Here is a 25,682-nt window from a genome sequence, read left to right on the forward strand (position 1 = left end):
ATTAAAACAAACATTCGCTTCAGATATATAACCACAAATTCAGGCAGTATAAAACCTTACTAGAAGTGAATACTTGATCAAATACTATCTAAAGAGAAACCATTTTTTGTTAAATAATCGTTTGAGAATGAAATCTTACCTGTTTAGAATATTTAAGGACCACCCAAAGATCGTTTGCTTGTGAATGACCATGTTTATGCATGATGTGTCTTGATTTCTATCTCAAATAATGAATCATTCAGAATGCATTCCCCATAGAATCATCATCCTCTCAATAATTTTGTTTGATGAATATCTGCATTTATTACAGCATATTTTCTTGCTTATTATATTGTTCTTCACTTGTAAATATAGACATTGCAATGCAAACATCTCATCTTCAGCAATAACATTAAATAGATGAACACGTTTAATGTCAGGACAGAAAGCCTCAGCAGGGCTTTGACAGATCCCAGAGTTTGTTTACTTGTGTATGACCTGTCTAAATGATTTCAACATTTTTACAAAAATATTAGTTTGAAAGAACACTGTAAATAAACAGTAACTCCAATGCTCATTTTTAGATTTATTACTTACAATGTAGATTTATTATTTACATGTGCAAACCTAAAAACATAATAAATAAAAAAAAAACACTTCAATAATCCTGTTAAAATAAGAAATACAAAGGTTACACTGTAAACTGTTTTCATACGTTTCCATTCATTTGCCACAAACTATTTCTGTCGTATTTATTCTGTTTTAAGAGTTTTCTTAATAAATAATATATTTTTTTTTTTCTAAAAGTGTAACGAACTTTTCACTGCATTCTGGCACTACTTTGATTATACTTACAGCAAAAACAAGTTGAAATGTTTGCATTATAAAAAAATCAGTTAACATTTAGAAAAAAAAACACATCTTAACACAAACCACTGATACTTCCTATACGCCTTTAACACATTCAGTTAATAACTGTAACCAGGATTTAATTGCTTAAGACTGTATAGCGATATTGCTTGAATCGAGATTAATCAAAAGAAACCTGATAAAATGTGTATTGCACTTCAAAACAGCGCGGCGTTCTGTATAAAATAAAGAGCTGCTTGTTGACTCAGTCACCTTGCATTAAACATGCCTGCATTAAATAATTGAAAAACGCTATCGGCTGTCTCAACGCTTTTACTTTCGATGCACGTTCAGCGACGAGCCTCATCAGTCCCGTCGTTATCCATCATTAATCAGAACGATAAGTAAACTACAAGCCCAAAAACACACACAACACACGCGCGCGCACACAACAGTTTACCAGCCCCTGTGAAAAGTTTGTGAAAGTGGCCTGACGTCACACTCCCACAATGCTCGCGCGCCCCATAACTCTGCTGCTGCAGCCTGAGGAGCGCGAGACACTCAGGCCCCGAAAAAAGAAAAATTAGAGAAAAAATTGGAAAAAATAATAAAACAACAGATCGAGAGGAGAAAGACCGGGAACGGTGGCGTGGGGCTCCCACGGTAGGTTTGCGCTGGAATGTGTCGGCGGTTCCTTGTGAAATTGACTAATGCGGCGCTGGAAAGTTTTTTGGTGGCAACTGCTCGTTTTTTTTCTGCAAGTCCTCATAATGTAGCTGCACGCTCTGATGTGTGCATGTTTTTTTAATGAGATCCCGATAATTAATACAACTCGTTCGGCCGCTGATCGATGTGGCAGATGATACACGAGACCTTCATAGTAATAATAACACTGTTGATATTATCTCTCGAGCCGGCGGCATTTATTTTTGTGAAACATCGCTGAGGCTCCGGGTATTTAATTTTTAATTGCACGTTCGCATACTTCATCGATAAATACACTGCGGATGCATTTTGTTTACAAACCGATACATTTGCATTTGCTCGATCATCGGCTCGGCTGTGTCTACTGATGTTCAGAAGGACTTTGGAGCGATTAGTTGAATTTTAAGTAATTTCTGAATATTTATGCCTGTGCTGAGGACACACACGAGCTGAAGCTCCGTTCCTGTTGAGTTTCAAACATTGCTTTATACAAACGCGTCTGTCTATGAATAGTTCACTGCTTGATTTGAGAAAATAACACTGGGCTGTAAATATACAACTATTTTAGGCTATTTTAGTTGGTGTCGTACTATATAACTCGACCTCCACGGCTTATCTGTTGCTAGTCATTTGTCACAGATCGGATGTTCCTGGGCGGATTGTGACTTTTCTATAATGCCTTCTGTTTGTTTGTGTGTTCCTATCAAGCGGTACTCCACAAACAACAGTGTCACGCCAGGGGTTGAGGTGTGGGGAACTTCTTTTTAATGTTCATTTACATATTGCTTGGCTGTGGGGATGAGTAAGCTAAGAATCAGTGCTGAGAAATGATCACATTGTTTATTTTCCATAGTGAGAAATCAGTGAACTTTGTTTACACTAAACAAATTTAACCCACTAAATTGAAAACAAGTTTGTGCACTCGGTTTGTGAGTTTAGTACAGTTTTATAACAACTTTGAATTGAAGAAAATACAGTTTAAACAGATCAAATTGAGGACAAGGTCATTGATAGATGGAAATATGTTGTTAGAATGATTAAAACATGTTTACAGCAAAGAGAGCTCACTGAAATGTTTTAAGATATTCAATTAAAAGTCATTTTGTTCTTTGGTCGCAGTTATGCTTATGAAATCTATTAATCATCCACCATTAAAGATCATCTCAACACTAGTCACGATGTGTGACATCTTTCTCAAATCGCTAAAAATATTCATCTCACTAAAAGTTTAACTGGTGCTTCAAATATGGCACAATGTGCAAGTTTCTTAGTTTATCAAAATGTTTTTTTCCCCCCAATATTTTTAACCTTTTTAATAATGTCACTAATAAGTAAAATGCTGTTAAGACGCTTGAAATGTGTGGAATTGAAAATTAATTGCAGAAATGTTTAAAGAATCGTTTAAAACATGTTTCCGGCTTTGTTCGTTAAAGTGGTTTAAGATATAGAAATTGTAATTAAAGTTAATTTGTCCTTGCTTTTGTATAAGCAAAACTGCGACCAATCTTTAATTCATCAGTCAGCATGATTGCAACACTATTCAAACACCCGTAGCTGAGTGATATCTTTTTCTCAAATGTTTTCAGCATGCATTACAGAGTGAAAGCTTTCATTGGCTTTAACTTTAGCACAACACAAACAAGTACATGAGATAAAAAAGGCAGTTTTGTTGCTGTGTGCACTGAAAATAATCAAAATGAAATATTTCACTTTGGCTGGATTCATGGGATAAAAGTGAAAAGATGGCTTTCTAACAGTGATTGATAAAGAACAGGTTGCGACGAGCTCTTGTTTGGTGGTTGTGCTCCATCATGGCCCTATACTTCCACTGCCTCGAGCTACATAATAAGGAAATGGAAGTGAGATCGTCACGAGACAGTGCTTTTGTTATTGACATTGCATGTTGAAACGCATAATGTGATGTGTGAGACCATTTAGCTTTTCAGCATTGGCTTTGGCTTTGCTTCTGAGGATCTTTACAAGGGTTTGACTGATTAAAGCTCATTTATTTTCACGTTAATTGTTCTTGCGTGTTAAATTGTGCGCTAGAAGTTAATAAAATTGAGAAATGAGCTTAAAATATTTCTTTAAAACATTTCTAGTTCTTGTTCCATCTCAGATGTAGTTGTATTTTGTTGAGCTTTTGAGATTTTTTTGACACTTCGTCATGTTAGTTCAAACATTTTCCAATTGGTCTGCTTTGAGAGATGTAGATGTTGTGAGATGTTTGAAACAAACATTTCAGTGGTTTAATTTTCATGTGTTCTCTGAAAAGGCGTCTTACGTGCTTGATTCAGTGTGTTGAGTTCAGTGAGAGAGAGAGAGCTAGCATGTGCATCAAGGGGGTTTCTCCTCTGAAAACATCCCACAATTCCATGCTCCTCGGTGGGTAACAGGCTGATTATCATGAGAAAGCACATCAGAGGGGTTAATAGGTAGGACAGGCTTTGGAGAGCACAAACGCTACTTAATACCCAGTGTAGAATGGGGATCAGCCCTCATCTGAGTCCTTATATCCTCCACTTATAGCATTGAGGAGTGAACGGGGACGATGCTGTGCCTGAGATATGTGCCGAGTTGCATTAAAATAGCTATTTATTTTGCATTATGATTTAAGTGTTTTGTGACAGTAATATGGGCTTGTGGTTCAGCCGATGAGTTTGTTTGTATTTGCAGTCGTGAGCATATTATATGTGTTTGTGTTGTGTCTAAATCCATGTCTGAAATGGGCACTGGGGAGTGTTTATGTGGGCAGTATGAACAGTAGCAGACCTGGTCACTAAGTCGCCCCATAAAAAAGGGAGGAGAGAAAGAGAGAGATAAAATCAGGCCAAGTTCACGAGGGCATTATAACTCCTCCGAGCGCCTTAACACCAGATTTGATTCTTATCAGAAAATAATTCATGACAGAAACATGAAAAATCATTTGTTCAGGATTCAGGTTTGGAACGCCTGTAGACCTGAATGATTGTAGAAATAGAATTTTGCAACAAACATTATTAATTGGAAAGACGAAAAAAGTCCAGGGTGTTCAATGAGATATTTGAAGGTGCTCTTTGGGGTCGGGAATACAAATGGATGTAGAAAAGAGAAATCCAAGGCACTCTTCTTCAAAATAATAAAAAAATTATTTAAAATGATTATAAATAATATAAAATTATTATGTCCGCTAAGGCTTTTTAAATTATTTTGAAGAAGAGTGCCTTGGATTTCTCTTTTTTACAAACATTCTTAATTGGAATATTGCATGTTAAATGCGTATTACAGATATTAATCAGTATAGAAAGTTGTAGAAATGAACTCTAAATATGCTATAAACGTTTAGTGTTTAAAAACCTTTTTGTTTATTTATAAATGTTAAGAGTTGTTATTTATTGTTGTCACAATGGTTTTATATTAAAGTACTTTTAAAGTTCTTTTTCACATAGAATATGGTAAACTTAGCAGAGGTGGTAAAGTTATAGTTGCATTTTTATGAATTTGTCATCAAACCACCAAAAAAATCAGATTGATAATAATAATACGTAAAATAATAATAAATTGATAATGTGCCATGGATAAATATTGTACAAAAATGTTGAGCTTAGAATGTAAAATCCGTTCATTTAAATGAAAACATTCTCAGAAACTGATTTGAATATGTTTGGATTGTACTGTAAAAAATGTTTAGTCAGGTAACCTAAAAATCTAAATTAAGTTTTATTCTAACCAAAAATATTCAAAAAGTTTGACAATAGTTTTAATACAACAAAATGTTATAAAAGGGTTAGTTAAACACAAACTATTTTAGATTTTAAGGTAGAAGTCTTTCAAGTTGGAACATCAAAAATCTAATTGTTTATAATCAATTTCTTAGTCAGAAACTACTTAATGCTTTGTACTTAACTGTTTATTATCCTTAAATGTTTACTGAAGTATTTATGTTTAGCTCCCTCATCAATCAGCATTTATCATAATATAGAACAAAGGAAGAAGATAAAACTGAAAGAAAGGGAAAATCTATATTTCTAACCAAAAACTGTTTTCAGGGTCTAAACCGAATGTTAGGAGTACAGAACAGCGTTCAGAAGGGGTATGAAACAACAATTTCAGCAAACGCAAATCCAAGCTCATTAATTGCAGGAGAATCAAGTGAACCGAACAAAGAGTAATAGAAAAGAAACCCACACATAAATAGTACATGTGTAAATACACGCTAATGTTCTTGACAGCTTTGCAAAACAAGTCCAAACACAAAGTACACATGGCACACACACCGCAACCAAGTCGCACACGCACAACAGAAGAGTGTCTTTTTTTCCTTTGCTGGCACGCATTCTGACTGCACTTGCAGTATGCTGTGCCTTTAGATAGTAAGAAGACGCTAGATGTTTGAAACGCATAGCGCCACTGTACATGAGTAAAGCTGTGCTTTTGAAAGCGGCCAGCCAGGTGTGGCTTTTCAAGGCCTGAATCTATCCATCACCGAACACCACTTATGCTGCAACCCCTCCTTCTCTTCCTTCAGATCCCCCTGGTCCATTTTTCCACCCCAAAGATGGGTCTTCTTCCCCTCCGAGCTTCTCGTTTACTGTCTCTCTGCTATCTCTGTTGTGAATTTATTGTCTTGCTTCAGGAAATGTACTGCACTGTTAATGTGCGGAAAATTTATTTATCAGAAAAAATGTCTTTTAATGTGATTACCTCACTGTTAAGAAAGATGTTATAACGGATTCTGTAAGTTAAAAAAATCTAATGGACAAAACATGCCATTAAAGAATAAATTACATTGGAAGCTCGCTAGAAATTATGGAAATTATCCCACAATGTAATAAACGGTAACCTGCAATTGTTACATTAATCCGCTATTTCTATCTGTAATAATTAGATTTAGATAAGTAATACTTTTAAATTGGTTAAAATTAAATAGGTATTAGGTTTTCTGTTGCATCTTTCAAGTGACAGGCACAGAGTTTAATCCAAAAATAAAAAAAGTCAAAAATTTAGCATGAGAAATTGGTTGAGTAATAGAAAAATATGAGATTCAAGAACACATTTATCCAAAGCAACATCACCCAACAGCGACACACCAGGAAGGTTCAAAGGACGTCAGCGTCTTTTGAGATAATAGTGAATTACAGCCGTAGAAGTCATGTGACGAGAGGCGGTACTTCTGTGTGGCTGTGATTGGCTGATCGCACTGCCAATTAGATAATGCACACCTATTGTGTGCACTACTGTTCTTGGCTGGTTGATTCATGAATGCCCATCGACTTGGAAAGCTCCATATTCTTACTAACACCTCAAACGACAAATACAAATGAGCATAATGTTATGAACCGTAATATGCGTATACAAATGTGTATTAGTTAGTGAGGGCACAGATCTGGCGGTAGATTGTGACTATATGAGAAAACAAACAATCAAAAACAGTCATATGGAAAGGATGTGAAATAAGATAAACTTTATGAACCTCAAATGGTTACCACAGTGCTCACAGACACAGTCATGTACGGAGAATCCAAAGGTCCTTGAGCATGATTAGATGACTCAGTCACAGAGAGGAAAAAGAAAGCTGCATGACGAGGGAGAGAGTCACAGAAGAGGGCTGGAGGAAAACATTTATCATTCATGTCATCGTTTGAGTTACTTTACTACCTAATGTAGCAAAAGCAATGTTTTGCTTTAGAGAAGAGAGGGTTTGTTTATTGTGTATTTATGGATAAATTGGACTGTGTGTAAGTGCTGGCAGAAGTAGTTATCTGGTGAGATGTCAGGTGTTTTCATTCGGGTCCTCTGTTCAGTGGTGAAGAAGGAAAATTCAAGTTGTGCATGCTATGATTTGATTGGTAATCATATGATGAAATATAATGGCAATAAAACAAACATTTACAAAAACAAGCTGGTATGTGACACCCTAACTTGCATTTTTTTCTTAATTTTCTTAACTATACATTAACAATAACTAAGTTTACTATTAACCGAACTATACAGAATGAGGAAAAAGGAAAAGAATATTTACACAGAAACTGGTCACATTTTAAATGGGGAGCAATTAACTAACTATTGCCTTGTTAAACTCCTAATTTGCAGCTTATTAATAGTTAGTATAGTTGTTAAGTTTAGGTATTGTAGGACTAAGGGATCTAAAATATGGTCATGCACAATAAGGCATTAATATGTGCTTTATAAGGACTAATAAACAGCCAATATGCTAGTAATATGCATGTTAATAAGAAACTAGTTAATAATTGGTCCCTAAACTAAAGTGTTACCGAGAATATTTATGAACGGAAGAAGCTTCAGTTGCGCTTAAGTTGAGCCTTAAGTCTTAAGCAAATTACACTTTTTTTGAAAGTATTTACTTAAATATGTTTACGTATTATTTATAATGAGCAATTACGTTTTATGTTATAATGAGCGATTCAAAACTAATGGTCAGTTTTTGTTTTTTGTTTAGATGAGGTCTTTACCTAAATGGGGAAAAAAAAAAAATTATATATATATATATATATATATATATATATATATATATATATATATATATATATATATATATATATATATATATATATATATATAATTATGTTTTATATTTTCTCTCTTTCTTTCCCTCCTTCAGCTGCTCCCATTAAATGATTCCACAGCAGAAATATTATATTTTATATTATTTATATATATTGTATTTTTATATTATATTTAATGAGCAGTTTTGCAAAAGCAAAGCTCAGTTTGTTTGTTTTAGTGTTTTAATATTTATTTTATTGCTTGGTTTTTAACATTGAACACATCAACCATTAAAGGTCTAAAATTATTATTTGTTGTTGTTGTTGTTTAAACAAGGCTTTTACCTAAGTGATGCCAAAAACCTTCTTTTTCTTTGCTTAATTGAAGTACAATTTATCAAATTAGCGTATATAAAAGGCGATACATTAATTTAGTGTCTTGCGATCATAGACTCTCATGACATATTCTGGGACTTTATGAATGCAACTGCAGTCTTTCATTTGGTCTATAAGGGACAATTTCTGGCAAATGTTTTCTTATTTCTCCTTCCAGTTTGTGAAGCTCTGTAAATTGACTTTATGGTTCTGGAGCTCTGCCCACAGCTCTTCATTAATGTGTGTGTTTGCGCATTGGTGTTTTTACTCCAGTTAGTGTTCATGCTGGTATAATTGGCTTCCTGACATGGGACCTGTATCCAAAGTGCGTGTTTCTGTGAGTAGCGTAGTTTGTGAGTGAAACTCTTGTTTGAACAGGAGCTATTTATAGTTGAAGATGAATTTCTGGTGATTTAATGTGAGTTTGATGGAGAAATGTTTCCTGGCAGCACATGAGAGCGAGGTGCTTGCCGTCTCATTGTGTGCGGTCAGGTGTGTGGTCCAGCGAATCCATTGTTCCGTTTTCAGCTGCAACCGAGAGAAGAATCACTAGATACTCTTTGGTGTCTGTATTCACTCAGAAAATATATGAGTGGAGGAGGAAAGGAAAATAATGAAATAAAAGGATGTGACTACTTTATGCTCATGCATATTACTAATGCTCCTCCACTATCTCTGTTACACTTAAACAGACATAATTAGCAAATAAATTAAGTCTGTTTATAGCATGCATGCTTCACTTCTTTCACTTCTCTCTCTTATGTAATTTCTACATTATTGGCATAATTTATTTTTATAAAAATTAGCAAAACTTACAAGCACGGTAAATACAGTAGGCTATATCTAAAATCATATAAAATCAGTATATCATTAAAATGTAGTGATAGGAAGAAATAAGGTGCCAGTAATGGTAATTAAAATAGAAACAAGTAAACTGTGGTTGCTTAATATGCTTGATAACATCTAAATGAACTTGTTTTATTGAATCAGCAATGCCTACGAGTGAATCAGCCTGACTGAACTCATTTTTAAGCAGCAGATCTGGTAGAAATTGCTCCTTAACGTAATTACTGCACATTTTCCAAAATGAATTAACGTAAAATAAAATAAATAAATAATAAAATAACAAAGTATGATAATATAATAAAATAATAACAAATAAAGCAGTGATATTGAAAAGTCATTTTTTAAGGGTCAGGACAGGTAGAAATAGAATGTGTCAATTTCAGAACTGCATAAACTAATAATACAATAAAAAGATAGAAAATGCACTCAGGAACAACTTGAATGTCACAATCAACAGTATTCAAGTCAAATGTAACAATATGATTCAAAGTAATTTTAAGGGTCAGGAAGGACAGGTAGAAATCGCCCAGTGTAACAACGGCACGTTTTCAAAACTGCATTAAAATCAAATAAAAAAATTGTTATTATAAAATGCATCCTAAAATGCACTGTTTAATGTTTTGAATGTATTTTCAGAAAGTTTGCAGCTCAGATATGAGGTTTTCTACAGCAGACGCTCCACAGTAACACTCACTGATGCTTTTCGGACAATCTTAAAAATGATGTGTTCTCTTCCTCTCTTTCCTCCATGTATTCTCAGGCTAACCACAGCTCACTCCAGTGGCAACATAGCAAAATTGTAGATTCTGATTTCCTCTCAAAGGGATAGATGGAGAAGAGGAGAAAAGGAGAGAACAAAGGGAAATAAATGAAAACGAGAGTGAGAGAGAAGCTCTGGTGTTAACAAATGACCTCTGTTGCTTGCTTTCTTCCTCTCTTTCACTCTCCCTCTCTCTCTCTTCCTCACAAAGTCCAGAACAACAACAACAGTAGGAGAGAGAGAGAGAGAGAGAGAGAGAGAGAGAGAGAAATGAAAGTAGAGAGAAGACTGTGGGTCTCTTTCTGTGTGCCCTCCAGTGGCAGCGTGAAGTTTTCAGTTTGATTGAAGGGCCCTTTTCTCTGCTGTGTGGTGTGAAAGCTGTCCTAATTGAATGATAAAGTGGCCCGAGATGGAGTCCAGTGAATAGGCAACAATACACAGCCTGTGTGTGGTAGAGGGTTTTTTTTGGTTCTCGTCCAGGCCGTTGGTTCTCTCTCTCTCTCTCTCTCTCTCTCTCTCTCACCCCGCTGTCAGTGGGGGTCCCATTATCGAGCGCTCTGCTAGATTCGGTCACATGACTCCTCCCTGCTCGCTCGCCCGGCCCCTCCCTCCCCTGCCGAAGACCGGCCAATCAGACGGCAGCAGGGATATTTCTCAGTGACCATGTGGTTGAATGCCCTCATTTAGGGAGCAGCTGACTCACAGCACATGTCTTTCTCTATCGCACACATCGCCTGCCGGACGCTGGCGAGAGAGAACTTCCATGTCCATGCACTTTGAGCGTACGCCGTAAACAGTCCAGACTGGCTCTGTAGTGGGACCGTATCCGATGAACGTGAAATGCTCTCTTGTGTTTAATCAGAGGCAGATGTTGTTCATCTTTTGATTCGATTTCTACTAATAAGGATGCGATTATTGTGTAGTTCACTAGTGGGTCACTATAAAATGTAGATGAATGTAGATGCAGATGTTCTGCTCTAACAGTAGCTCATTTATGTTGTAAAAAGAGGCTAGATTTAATTTATTTATTAACTTGTTTTTAAATCGTAGGTTTGGATCAAGGAGTTTTTGACTTGTTAAAATGATGAATGTAATCCCCCCCACCCCCCCAAATTAAACACCATAGTGTTATTCAAGATGGAATCAAAAGGCACTATACCAAAATGAAAAAATAACTTCAAATAAGATTTGTATCACAAATGTGCCTCTTGAGGTTGTCAGCTTATAAAAGTTTCTACATCATTTGGAAGTGGTTTGTAATGTCTCTTGAAATAGTTTGTAAATTGACTAGGTTTTTTGACCCGGCTTGGTTCAGTTTGTACTGCCAGAATAAATGTAGAGAGAAATAATTGTTTATTTACACGAACAGTGTCTTCATGAATGTTACAGAAACTGTGTGCTGCTGCTGGGGTCTGTTTGCACATTAGCTCTTTAACATACAAAGCTGGACTGTTTGGTTTGCAAAGACAAACACAATCTGAGAATTTTCGTTTTGTGTTAACAAGTATGATTCAGATATTGACAGGCACAATGAAATTAGGACTGTATATGTTAAGTTTTGTATAGACTCTGTAATACCAGTTAAACGGATTAAACATTATTAAAATAACAAGCCTTATATCACCAAGGAGGTTAAGGAGTGTATAAATAAGGAACACCTGGGTTTTAAACAACGGGATCCAGAAATTTTGAAATTGTCTCAGAAAAAGCTTAATTATAAATTAAGAGAAACTCGTAAGAATTATAGAGATTCAACTGATAGTGACCTGAGTAAAAGTTAAAAAAAGTTGTGGTCTAAGGTAAGGTGTATAACTAATATGACTCCTAAAAGGATAAGCATGCATGTTGTCAGTGAGGAAAAAATGGTAAATGAGTATACCAGCTATTTGGAAAAAATCAATCATTATACCAGTTCCAAAGAATCCTAGTCCTCTGGAGTATAACGATTATCGCCCAGTTGCCTTAACTTGTATTGTGATGAAGTGTTTGGAGAGGATTATGGCGTGGAGGCTTAAGGAAGAGGTTAAGGACCATCTTGATCCTTAACAGTTTGCTTATCAAATCAACAGGGGCACTGATGATGCAATCCTTACTGTGGTGCATCATGTTTTAAAACATCTGGAGGATCCAAAGGCTTATGCCAGGTTGCTTTTTCTGAGCTCTGCTTTAAATACCGTGCAGCCACCTTATGCTCTCCAAACTAAATAGTATGGCTGTTAATCCATATAGTATTAAATGGTTCCATGCATTTCTTACGGATATGACTCAACAACTTAAAATCAAGCAGTCTTTCTCCGAATGTCGACTTATTAGTATTGGTGTTCCCCAAGGGTGTGTTTGTTCACCACTTTACATTGTACACAAATGAATATGAGAGTCACCATCCGGGGAACATTGTCATTAAATTTTCAGATGATTTTAATGATTTTAATCAAACTTAAGTGGTTTGTTCATTGCATGATGCCGATCGCATAGATATGACTATTAGGAGTCAAAGTTATAGCGCCACCAACTGGCTGCAGGAAGTGTGTCGTTTTCAAAATGCTTTGAATTCAGCGTCTTATTTTTACTCGATTTGCTTCATCAGAATAATGTCAAAACACGGCCGATGTAAAACTGTGAAGGGAATATTGATATCTAAAATTCTATTGCCATGGCAACTTGTCAAACTTAAATTATTTTCTGGTGATTTTGAGGCAGATAACATGTTTAGAATGTCATGAAACTCAACACACATATCAGTATTAATGATAGTTAGACACTGGAAAAAGCTCATAAACGGGCGTGGACGAGGCATTCTAAAGCACCACCTTATGTCAAAGATGGGGGGGGGGGTAGTTTTAGCTACAAACACCAAACTCGGTACATATATTATTTTAATCAAGCCGGACAACTTTCTAATTTACAGCCATTAGCTACGACCAACAGGAAGTCAGCTATTTTTATTTTAATGTCAATTTTTGGGAAATTCAGGCTTCAAATTAATTCATACTCCTCCAAGCAGAAACAAGTAATTCACACCAAACTATTTTCAACATGATGCCAAGATACTGAAGATGCTAAATTGCGAACGGATTTAGGATATCTTGAACGGTGTTTTAATTGCAATTTATTAAAGTTACAGTAAAAAAGAGAGCTTTTTTTTAATCTTTTAAGAGCAGCTTCCAAACACTTCATGAAAAATTACATACACAGAACAAGCCATTCTGAGGAAATGTAATTAATTCCATGAATTTACAATACACTATGAAGAGCAGAAAATTAAAAAAACTTATCAGACATCTGCTTCTGTGTGTGGGGTGGGGTGGGGGTGAGTGTGTGAGTTGAGTGTGGGTTGAGAGGGTGGGTAAGAGAGAGAGAGAGAGAGAGAGCGTCTGTTTAAACTTGATGCTTTAATAGTGGTTTAAAAGTAACAGTAAAACAGTTCAGCTGACAGATGCAGACTAAGCTGCAATGCAGGCAAAAATATTTCACGAATGCTTAGATTAATAAAGTCGTTAAAAAAATGCTTAACTAACAACACTTAAATAATGTTGTGTTTTAACATTGGTTAATTCACAAATAACATTAAGTATTAACAATATATTTTTACTTTATTTGTCTTAGTAAACATTATTCATGTTAGTTCATGGAAAAATAAATCATTAAAAATACTTATAAATTATTAAAAGCTTAGGTAACTATAATAATGTCTCATTTGTTAACATTAGTAAATGTATTAACTAACATGAACTACCAATGGAAAATATATTTTCAAAGCATTTATTAATGTTTGTTGATGTTAGTTAATCAAAATGTTTGTTAATTCACAGTGCATTAACTAATGTTAACAGATAAAACTTTAAATTTTAATAATGTGTAAGTTTAGAATATTAACTAACATTAATAAATACTATATACAGTTGCATGCGAAAGTTTGGGAACCCCTTGCAGAATCTGTTAAAATGTGAATAACTTTAACAAAATAAGAGAGATCATACAAAATGCATTTTTGTGCTGCAAATAATAATTTGAAACTAATTTGATACTGACCTATGACATCCCGTGAAATGACATCTGAATTTACATAATCTCATGGATGTAACAGTAAAACAGTTCAGCTCACAGACGAAGACTAAGATGAAATGCAGGCAAAACTATTTCACAAATGCTTATAGATCATAAAAAAAAATAAAAAAAAAATGGTAATAATCATAAAAAGTGTTGGCAACAATTTACAATAAGATTAACATTATTTAATTCATTAACTAACGTGAACTAACAATGAACAATCTATTTTTAGATCATTTTAGTTAATACTAACATTAAAAATATTAATTTTTTGTTAATTCACATATATAAACTAATGTTAAGATACAACTTAAAATTTTAATGTATTACATTTTGGGCTTGACATTAATTAACATTAATAAATGTTATACAATCATTGTTCATGTTAACTGGTATAGTTCAGGAATTTAGATTTTAACATTAGTTAATTCAAAACTAACAAACTATGAACAACATTTTTTACTGTATTTTAGTTAGTAAACAATTGTTTATCTTAGTTCACGGTATAGTAACTGATGTACATTAACTAGAAATTTTAATTAATAATGTAGTAGTTAATTGTAAACATAATTAACTAATATTCATAAATGCTATAAAAATACTGTTCATGATAACTTGTATAATGTTAAAAAGTAAAAACTTATTGAAAAGTGTTACAAAAGTTTTACAGTCATGAGCCAAAAATATTGGCACCCTTGGTAAATATGATCAAAGAAGGCTGTGAAAATTAATCTGCATTGTTAATCCGTTTGATCTATTATTTAAAAAATTAACAAAAATCTAACCTTTCATTGGATAAGAATTTAAAATACACTTTCTAAATGATCTTATGAAATACTGACAACTCCTAAATAAGTGGTTTGTAAATGTCGTAGTAATCTAGAAATGTTAAATTGATAAAGAAAGAAAATGTAATTATTAAACACATATACATATATATGTACATATACAGTTGGGCAAAAAAAATATTTAGTCAGCCACCAATTGTGCAAGTTCTCCCACTTAAAAAGATGAGAGAGGCCTGTCATTTTCATCATAGGTACACTTCAACTATGAGAGACAGAATGGGGGGAAAGAATCCAGGAAATCACATTGTAGGATTTTTAAAGAATTTATTTGCAAATTATGGTGGAAAATAAGTATTTGGTCAATAACAAAAGTTCATCTCAATACTTTGTTATACACCCTTTGTTGGCAATGACAGAGGTCAAACGTTTTCTGTAAGTCTTCACAAGGTTTTCACACACTGTTGCTGGTATTTTGGCCCATTCCTCCATGCAGATCTCCTCTAGAGCAGTGATGTTTTGGGGCTGTCGCTGGGCAACACGGACTTTCAACTCCCTCCAAAGATTTTCTATGGGGTTGAGATCTGGAGACTGGCTAAGCCACTCCAGGACCTTGAAATGCTTCTTACGAAGCCACTCCTTCGTTGCCCGGGCGGTGTGTTTGGGATCATTGTCATGCTGAAAGACCCAGCCACGTTTCATCTTAAATGCCCTTGCTGATGGAAGTAGGTTTTCACTCAAAATCTCACGATACATGGCCCCATTCATTCCTTCCTTTACACGGATCAGTCGTCCTGGTCTCTTTGCAGAAAAACAGCCCCAAAGCATGCTGTTTCCACCCCCATGCTTCACAGTAGGTATGGTGTTCTTTAAATGCAACTCAGCATTCTTTCTCCTCCAAACACGACGAGTTGAGTTTTTACCAAAAAGTTCTATTTTGGTTTCATCTGACCATATGACATTCTCCCAATCCTCTTCTGGATCATCCAAATGCTCTCTAGCAAACTTCAGACGGGCCCGGACATGTACTGGTTTAAGCAGGGGGACACGTCTGGCACTGCAGTTGTTGTGTGTGTCTTGATGGTTTGGATTAACCCTTTCATTGCTGTATCCGTCAAATCCAAACTGCCAGAGGGTTACTGTAATGCATGTGGTCGCTGTGCACCGCTTTTCTGATGCCACCGGGGTGGCGTTTGCACTGACGGCTTGGGCCCGTCATCGCTGCTTGCAGCTATATTATTTAAATTAAAGTAGCAGACAGTGTATGAAGTAGGATGAAATTTAATTAATTATTTTTTAAATGCATATAACTCATTTTTAAAACTAGATAATAACAGTTTGTCTTTCCCAGGATGCATTACTTGTGTTGAATTTCTTGCTTTTGAGTGCAATAGTAATTTAAAAACTGGCATATTTGAGCATATTTTCACCCTGTAAATCTGTAAGTAAAGCCGTAAATATCCTTGTAAGAATGCGAAGTTGGTGATGGACCACGGACATGGAATTATACAGAGGATCATCTCCTCTTCTGTTCCTGGTGCAGTGCCAGCTCCATGCAGCCTTGCATCCATGTGCAACAGGTATGAATAAACATAGAAGTAGTCCTATATAAACCTCCTGCTATAACCTGCAAATCCTTGGAAGGACATGAGGTCCTTGATGTTTCTGGGTCACGGCCAGGTAGTAAGGGTAGAAATCTTTTCAGGACCTGTCTCCACTCCATTCCTCAAAACCACATGGCCGAGATATTTGACTAATGTCCAAAAGTATGGCATGTCTCAGAGGACAGTTACATTCTTTCAGTGTACTGAATCCTCAAAACAAGCAATTCTATATTCCTAGACAAACATGGCATTGGCAGAGGAGACTAAAATGTTTAAGGATTCATGCTGTTCAGCTCGACATCACATTCTGGAAGGTGCTAGACACATTTAAAACATTTGTTGGTGTCACGAAGGCAGATTTAACGTGGGCTGTTTTCACTAGATGTATCTTCACTACTTTTATCTACATCTATGAAATGGAAGCATTGACTGTGGCGAGGGACTTTCCTCAAAGTTACACAACTATAAGTCTTTTATTGTCTGATTCTTTGATTGAACATCTGACAATCTACACCTAGCCAGATTGCGTCACTCTTGTTATTTATGACTGCAGTGGGAGATGTCAAGGGGCTTTCGGCGTTTTGGAGCTTCTTTAGGGTGAAATGCGTAATTATGTGTCACTCATGTGTCACATAATATTTCTTTAAGTTGAAGCAGAATCTGACCACCTGCACCTTCCGTTTCTAGTTTGCAGTTGAGAAGTAGCTGACACTTGACCTTCATCAAATAGCTTTGACACAGTAAGTTGAATACAAGTGCATTTGCACCATAAATTGTGAAAAAGCTGTGCGATCAACCTATCGTTGGGTGATAAGATTTTGACCGTTACCATTTGTTCTCACTTTTTTTGTGAATAACTTTACTCATTGTCATGTGCTACAGATTGTGTGTCCTCTAGAACACAGTGTTCTTTATGTACGCTCCTTTTTTCATCTCACTTTCAGGTTTTGTGTATCAAAGTCTTGTAGGTGCCAGCTTCAGTACAGTACACAACAAACACTCTACTGGGTTAAACATGAACATTGATTAAAATCAACAGAAGACCTACTAAACAGATGCAGATGTTCTGTCACAGAACGAGCTGTCAGTATAAAAAAAATGTGATAGGTTGTTAAATGATTTCACATGAAGATTTAAACTCTACAGCAGGGTTCCCAAACTTTTCCATTCCACAACCCACCTAGACAAGTATAATCTATTTCACGACCCACCAAAATATTTGAGATCAAAAGACAATTGAGATTACTTTAAGCTCAATCTTAATTCAAATTTGACTAGCCTATGGCAGAAATGAAGTATTTAAGAAATATAACCATTTTATTTTATAGTACAACTGTAAAATTTCACTACTAATATTTACGTTTTAATTTCTTAGTTTACAGACGTTAAATTATGAAACGTCCATATAAACTTGAAACACGCTCAATGGTTAAATAAATGTTTGGAAATTTTGTAAAATTTTTTTATGCTAGCGTGTGGAAATGTTTAAATCTTGTAGTGTTGCAATTAACACCCCATACATGTGAAATGCTTTTTACAGACCGTTTCCTTATCGGAGGGTAGCCAAGAACAAAAACAGCGCTGACTTAAACAGACGATAGAAATGAATGAATCTGTTTTCGTAACATTTAGAATTTTCTGGTGTATGCAATCTCATGCAGAATACAGCGCAGTGAAGTGAATAATGCGTACCAATCGATTTTAATAATGAAGTTGCTTACAACTCGAGCGCGCCCGCGCTTTAAAATACGCAACGCATGTTATAACGTGTACTGAATCCTCAAATCCTTTGTGATTCAAAAATTGCACTAAGAATATTGCAATTCGTAATTTATGTTTGTATATCGTGTAGCCCTAGACTGAACTGTGTGAGTGTGTCATTTAGTTGCAGCCAAGTGACTTTGTGTCCCACCTTGTTCTACTCTGCGACCCATGACCCACAGTTTGAAAACCCCTGCTCTACAGCATCATCTAATTTTAAACTAAGTTTTGTAACACTGATAGTTTGTACATAGGCTATACATTACCATTCAAAAGTCTCTTATGCTCACTAAAGCTGCATTTATTTGATCAAAAATACAGTAATAGAGTTAACACATGTCCCTTCCTACTAGACATGGCTCAGGTCTTTCTTTCGGTGTGAGTTTGTGGATTTTTTTTGTGCAATGTTTTTGCCTGTTGTTTGCCCGGCAGAAATCATTAAGTCATATCACATCTCTGCTCAACAGGGCATGCGAGTTGAAGTATTGTTCATGCCCACACCACAAATCTTGTAACCGCATGAAGTTGGTTTAGTGAATCTCCAGAGTGTTGAACTGTAATCAAAGCACAGAGTGGCCCGTTTTTAAGACAATAAAATATATTTATGATTTAAAATGTACGTACAAGTGAATACAAGTGTGTTATGGTAAGTTATGAGAGTGAGTGTGTATGTGTGCTCTTGGTACAGTATAGAAACCATTATGTCTATAGAAAGCAGTGTGTGTGTGTGTGTGTGTGTGTGTAGGTTAATGTTGAAATGAGCAGGACTGAGGCAGCAGTCTGTTAACTATTTCACCGTTCATGTGAAACCCAAACCCTTTCAGCACATAGCGATCAAGCCACACAAACACACACGCAGACTAACAGAAAGACGTTCTCACCCTCTGTGCCCCGTTACAAACTATTGCGCACACACACCCACTTTTACATCAAAAAGTTTGTCCTGATCGTGTCTTTCTACTAGAGACTGATGTTTTTGTCTATGACTAAAACGATACAGATTATTTTAATGTTGATGTGTCTGATAATCATTATGCAAATCTGATTTTTAATGATTGATTTGTTTTTGATTTGTGACACAATTTGATTATCCTTATGCTACAACTAAAATATTTTTAATAATAACAAAAATAATTATAATGCATGTTCTAATAATAACAATGCTTGTTATTATTATTATTATTTAAAATGAATGTTAAATGAAATAGTTAATAGTTAAATTATCATTATGCTACAACATAAGGATAATAATAATAAAAATAATAATAATTATTATTTTATCTCATTAAATTATCCTTATGCTACAAAACAAAATTATATATAAAATATTACATTTTTAAGTAATATTAAAATATTTTTATAATAAGAAAACTAATTAAAATGCAGGTTTTAATAATAATAATGCATATTATTGTTATTATTATTGAAATTTTTAAATATTTATATTTATTCTATTTATAGGCAAGGAAAGGCACGTTTATTTATATAGCACATTTCAATGGTAATTCAAAGTGCTTTACATGAAAGGAAGTAAAATAATCATTAAAAAAAGTCACAAGAATAAAAACAAGGAATTTAAAAACTCTTTGTGATGTGCTCTTAACACACACACACACAAAGACATTCTCAAGCTTTGTTCAAACTCTTCCGCACTAAGTGAAAAATCTTTCCAAAATACCTAACTATTCCACAGCTTCACTCCCTTCTTACTTTGACCATCATAAACCAAATAGAACTCAGAGGTCCTACTTTCAACTGATTAACCAACAAACTTGTCTTTCTTTGTCCACATTCTCTTTACCTTCAAAGCATTTCTTTACATAAAAAGAAGTAAAATACTCATAAAAAATAATCACAACAATAAAACAAGGAATTGATTGAAAAAATGTATTTAAAATGAATTTAAAACAGTTAAAAATAGAAAATGATTATACATAAAATACAGTGCAGTCAGTTCGGACGTAGCACAGTGCTCATTCAATAAATGCACAGCTAATGCACAGTCTGGATTTAAATGTGGCTAATGTTTTAGCACATCTGATCTCTTCTGGAAGCTGGTTCCAACTGCAGGCGGCATAATAGCTGAAAGCGGACTCCCCTTGTTTTGTGTGAACCCTTGGTATTTCTAACTGACTCGATCCTAATGATCTGAGTGGTCTGTTAGGGTTATATTCAGTGAGCATATCTGCAATGTATTTAGTTCCTAGGCCATTTCGTGATTTACAAATGAGTAAGAGTACTTTAAAATCAGTTCTAAATGTAACTGGAAGCCAGTGTAAGGACCTGAGGACTGGTGTGATATGCTCAGATTTTCTGGTTCTAGTCAGAATCCTGGCAGCAGCGTTCTGGATGAGCTGCAGTTGTCTAATGGTCTTCTTGGGAAGGCCGGTGAGGAGACCATTACAGTAATCCACCCTGCTGGTGATAAAGGCATGAACAAGTTTCTCCAAGTCTTGATTGGAAACAAAACATCTAATTCTTGCAATATTTTTGAGATGATAGTATGCTGATTTAGTTACTGCTTTGACATGACTACTGAAACTAAGGTCTGTCTCCAGAATCACACCAAGATTTCTGACTTGATTTTTAGTTGTTTGACGCCTAGTGTCAAGGTATGGATTTACCTTGAGAACTTCATCTTTGTTTCCAAATGCAATGACTTCAGTTTTCTCCTTGTTTAACTGAAGAAAGTTCTGGCACATCCAACTGTTAATTCCATCAATGCATTGGCAGAGGGTGTCAATGGGGCTGTAGTCATTTGGAGATAAGGCTAGGTAAATCTGGGTATCATCAGCATAGCTGTGATAGGCAATTTGGTTCTTCCTCATTATTTGACTTAGTGGGAGCATATACAGGCTAAACAAGAGCGGTGCAATAATTGAACCTTGTGGGACTCCACATGTCATTGATGTCCACTTAGACTTATGCTCTCCTATACTCACATAATAACCTCTCCCTTCTAAGTATGATCTGAACCATTTGAGTGCCATCCCAGAAAGCCCGACCCAGTTTTCCAGTCTCTCTAAGAGTATGTTATGATCGACAGTGTCAAACGCAGCACTAAGATCTAGTAGTACCAGTACTGATATTTTGCCAGAATCAGAATTAAAGCGAATATCATTTATTACCTTAATGAGCGCTGTCTCTGTCGTAATAATAATCATACAAAGAATGATTACAATAATAACAATAATTCATATTTGTTATTATTATTATAATTATATAAATAGAAATATAATTTACATTTTTAAAACATTTTAATATCTGTTATTTAATTTATAATTTTATAATATTCTTAATAATGATTAGTATTATTATTTATTGTAATATAAATTTAATACATGTACACATTTTATTTTTAACGTTTCATTATTTCCATTTTAATTTTATTCTAATAATAAATTCTACTTAACAGTTTTAAGTATTAGAAGTTCCTTCTTTTTAATGTCTTTGTGCATGAAAAGGAATTTATCTGCGTGCGCACATACACAGCAGCTCAGCGTTTGTGGTGTTGATTGGTGGATGTAGGTAGTGGGCTGGAAGACCACCCCTGGTTAGACGGCCATTGAAGGGAGAACAAGTGTTTTTAGCTCCGGGGAAGGAGAGAATAGAGGAAGAGAGAGAAGCGTCTTAATGAATAACTGCTCTGCCTCGGTGTCTTTCACCTCACGGCCTTCGGGGAGTCCTCCCCCCGATGCACACACATCGCTCTCTTTCTCTCCACAGCCCTTTCTTCTTTCTCTTTATCCTCATGCGGGATTTTCATTGCACATCAGTACGGCGAACTCGTGCACCAGAGCTTTGTTGCCTACATCAATACACACGTCTTTATGTGTGTGTGAGCGAGGAGGGGAGTTGTAATGCATAGCTGATCTCTATCTGTCATCAGAGAAGCTGCGAGAGATTGCTTATAGAAGGGCCCCACCTCACTTCATCACAATTCATGCTTGTTCTTCTCTGATAAGTCATTAAATATCTACACTGATGCTTCTGGTGCAGACCCTGAAGCTCAGTTTTACATGCACAGAACAGGACATGTGTCTGCTGAGATCTTTACTTGGAGACAAAGAGTGATATATAGCCATAGAAATTTTTCAATGGGCTGTACTTATTTTTGAGTGATTTCTTTTGTGGTTTTGTTCTGAATGAAACTTTGCAGCTTGAATCGAATGTGGTGAGACAATAAATATCTTCTGTTTCTACTTAGTTGTCTTTGTGAGCTCTATCCAATTTACAAACATACAGCATGAGCAGTGTAGTCTGATTCATGAACACGACTTCTTTGAACCAGTTCTTTTAGTCAGTCGTTCAGTACCATTCACCGATTCCAACTGGAAAATGAATCTCAATATAGTCACCTGAATCAATCAGAGTGATTCCTGAATCAACATGTTTATTTACTGAACTGCATCTCGAACAAAATAACTTGGGAAAACTGTGGAGCAAGGTTATTATGGGTAACTGAAACTGAAACTGTAAAAAACCATAAACACATTTTAAACTAAATTTAATATATTATATTATAAAATATATATAAAAAATAATTTAATTTATTTGCCAAGGCAACATTTTTCATTCGTTCAACTTAATGTACTAAGATAAAAAAAAATGAGTAAAAACAAACCTATTTGAAAAAACTAATTAAGTGACAAGAACTGAATACAATTATTAAACTGATAAAATTACTACTGAAAAAAATAAAAACTATATAGACATTTAAAACAAACAAAGAAAAAAACTACTAAAACTGAAATGAAAATAGAATGACAAAAACATGCCATAAAAGTATTTTTTTTTTTAAATAAGTTTCTTATGCTCATCAAGGCTGCATTTATTTGATCAAAAATACAGATTTTTTTTATTATTTTTTTATTATTGAAATTTAAAATCAATTTTTTCTATTTTAATATACTTTAAAATCAAATTATTCCTGTGAAGCAAAGTCTTCATCATTAATCCAGTCTTCAGTTCACACGATCCTTCAGAAATTATTCTAATATGCTCATTTATAATCATTGTGCTCATTTTTGATAAATAAAAAGATGAAAAGAATATGTGTTACAATATACACTACTATTTAAAGTTTGAGGTCAGTTCATTCTTTCTTTCTTAAAGAAATTAATACTTTTATTCAGCAAGGATGTGTCAAAGGGATAAAAAAGATTTCTTTATTCATCAAAGAATCAAAAGAATCAAAGAAAAAAGTATCACAGGTCTCAAAAAATATTAAGCAGCACAGTTTCAACACTGATGGAAATAAATCATATTTTAAAGTATATTAAAATAGGAAACCGATATTAGAAATCACAATATTACAGTATTGCACAATATTTTTTTCTGTATTTTTGATCAAATAAATGCAGCCTTGATGAGCATAAGAGATTCCATTAAAAACACTAAAAATCTTACTGATTCCAAACTTTTGAACGGGAGTGTGTGTATATATATATATATATATATATATATATATATATATATATATATATATATATATATATATATATATATATAATGACAATAACACACCATATCATTACTAAAACTTTAAAAGTGAAAATGAAATCGGATAATCTAAATATAAAAAAATCTAAATATTAATAAAATCTATAATAGTATCTGAATGATATTAAAATAACACTGCTGTGAAAATGCTCACCAGCTGCTTATAAAATGTAATTGCTTGCAGTTAAAAAAAAATACGGTTTATCATTTTATTTATTGCAATGTTCAGGATTAAAATGTTTTGATATGTTGTTATTGACTGAAGTAATAAAATATGATAAAACAAAAGATTAAAATTGCATTAAAATATTGCTTACATGTAAAAATATGAATTGATCTGTTTTTGGGAGTGCTGATAGTGGGAGTTTTCATTCTTTGTTTCACTCAGCTTTATCTGTATTTTCAGCATTTCAGATCAGAGTATGTGACTCGGACATCCAGACAGACTCCAATCCGAACCTAATGCTCCAGTGTGAAGCAGCCTCTCAAAAGAGATGTTGTTTGGGTTATGAATAGGCAGATATCTGCGTCTATGTCACTGTCCCACAAACACACGGCTCTCATTTCTCTGACGGAGCGTCCGGTGGTGAGATGCAAAAACTGATCACGTTTCAAAAGAAATGTGAGGAATGCGTTCTGCTCCGTGACCATTTTCATTGCCTGTTTATGCAGGAATGTTATTTTTACAACTTTCGCTCTCCCCTCCTCCTCGTCTCTCCTTTCCCGTCTGGATTTAGAAGGATGTGCAGTAAAGAAGGGAGAGGTGGGCTCTCCTGCAGTAAACAAAAAACAAGCTAACTTTGGAGTTGATTGACGGAAAGGCTGAAAGGTAGAGAGGTCTATTGTAAAGTGTTGCCGATATCTGTAAACAAACGGGTCGTGGAAACAATGCCTGTTGTTTTAAGCGGCGCTGACGAAGCTTAACTTAGAAATTGTTTGTTGCTAACTGCGTATGAAAGGGAACGAAAGGAGAGAAGAAACAGAGAGCAGATTTTCTCATCATTAAAATAAAATCTACACTTGTTTTGAAACACAATTAGAGACGTCTAAATAGAAGTTCAGATGTTTCTGTGAGTAATTAAGTTTTATTGTCAGGGTTAACTCATAAAAGTAAAATGTACATTTTAGTGGTGATTTAAAGTTTGCACAAGTTTATGTTTAAAGGTTTAAGCAACACATTTCAATTACTTGTGATAGCATGGTTGTTTTTTTTAGACTTAATCTACTTTGAAGTATAACTAGCATCTTGCAATGTAAGAGTAAGGAGTGTAAATAATTTGTGTGTGTGTTTATATATATATATACATGCACTCTACTGGTAAAAAGATTGGGGTTGATAAGATTATTTAATGTTTTTAAAGTCTCTCGTGCTCACCATGTATTTGACCAAAAAAACAGTAAACTTTTGAAATATTATTACAATTTAAAACAGTTGTTTTCTATTTGAATATATTTTAGAATGTAATTTATTTCTGTGACGCAAAGCTGAATTTTCAGCATCATTCCTCCAGTTTTCAGCATCACGTGATCCTTCAGAAATGATTTTGCTGAATTTATGCTCAAGAAATTATCAATGTTGAAAACAGTTGTGCTCAGTAATATTTTTATGAAATATTGTTTCATGATCCTTTGATGAACGGAAAGTTCAAAAGAACAGCATTTATTTGAAATAGGGCTTTTTTCGTATCATTATAAATTATAGCCACTTTTGATCAATTTAATGCATCCTTTTTGAATAGAAGTATTGATTTATTTACCCCAGACTTTTTAATAGTCTATAATAAATTTTATTTTTCTCAATAAGCCACTAAAACATATATTCTGGAAACAAAATCATGACTGATATTGTTCACGTTTTTGTTACTGGTGCAGTTTTACTAAGAATTACAGTAAGTAGCAGCTCATCTCAAGCATTTGTCACAAATGTGCAATGTAAAAAGTAGTTTAAACAAAAATATAGTTTTAATAAAAACATAAATTC

At 34.5% G+C, this 25,682-nt stretch overlaps 1 protein-coding gene across 1 annotated transcript in view; it reads left to right on the top strand.

Moving 5' to 3' along the window:
- Window positions 1-1,351: 1,351 nt before the first annotated feature.
- Window positions 1,352-25,682, top strand: part of LOC306860012 (zinc finger protein PLAGL2-like) — a 40,682-nt gene continuing 16,351 nt past the window's right edge. Inside the window, exon 1 of the mRNA XM_079401530.1 lies at window positions 1,352-1,491. The gene's annotated coding sequence lies outside the window, so the exon portion shown is untranslated. The remainder of the gene's footprint in view (window positions 1,492-25,682) is intronic.

This window comes from Barbus barbus (assembly GCF_936440315.1).
Source record: "Barbus barbus genome assembly, chromosome: 40".
Lineage (NCBI taxonomy): Eukaryota > Metazoa > Chordata > Actinopteri > Cypriniformes > Cyprinidae > Barbus > Barbus barbus.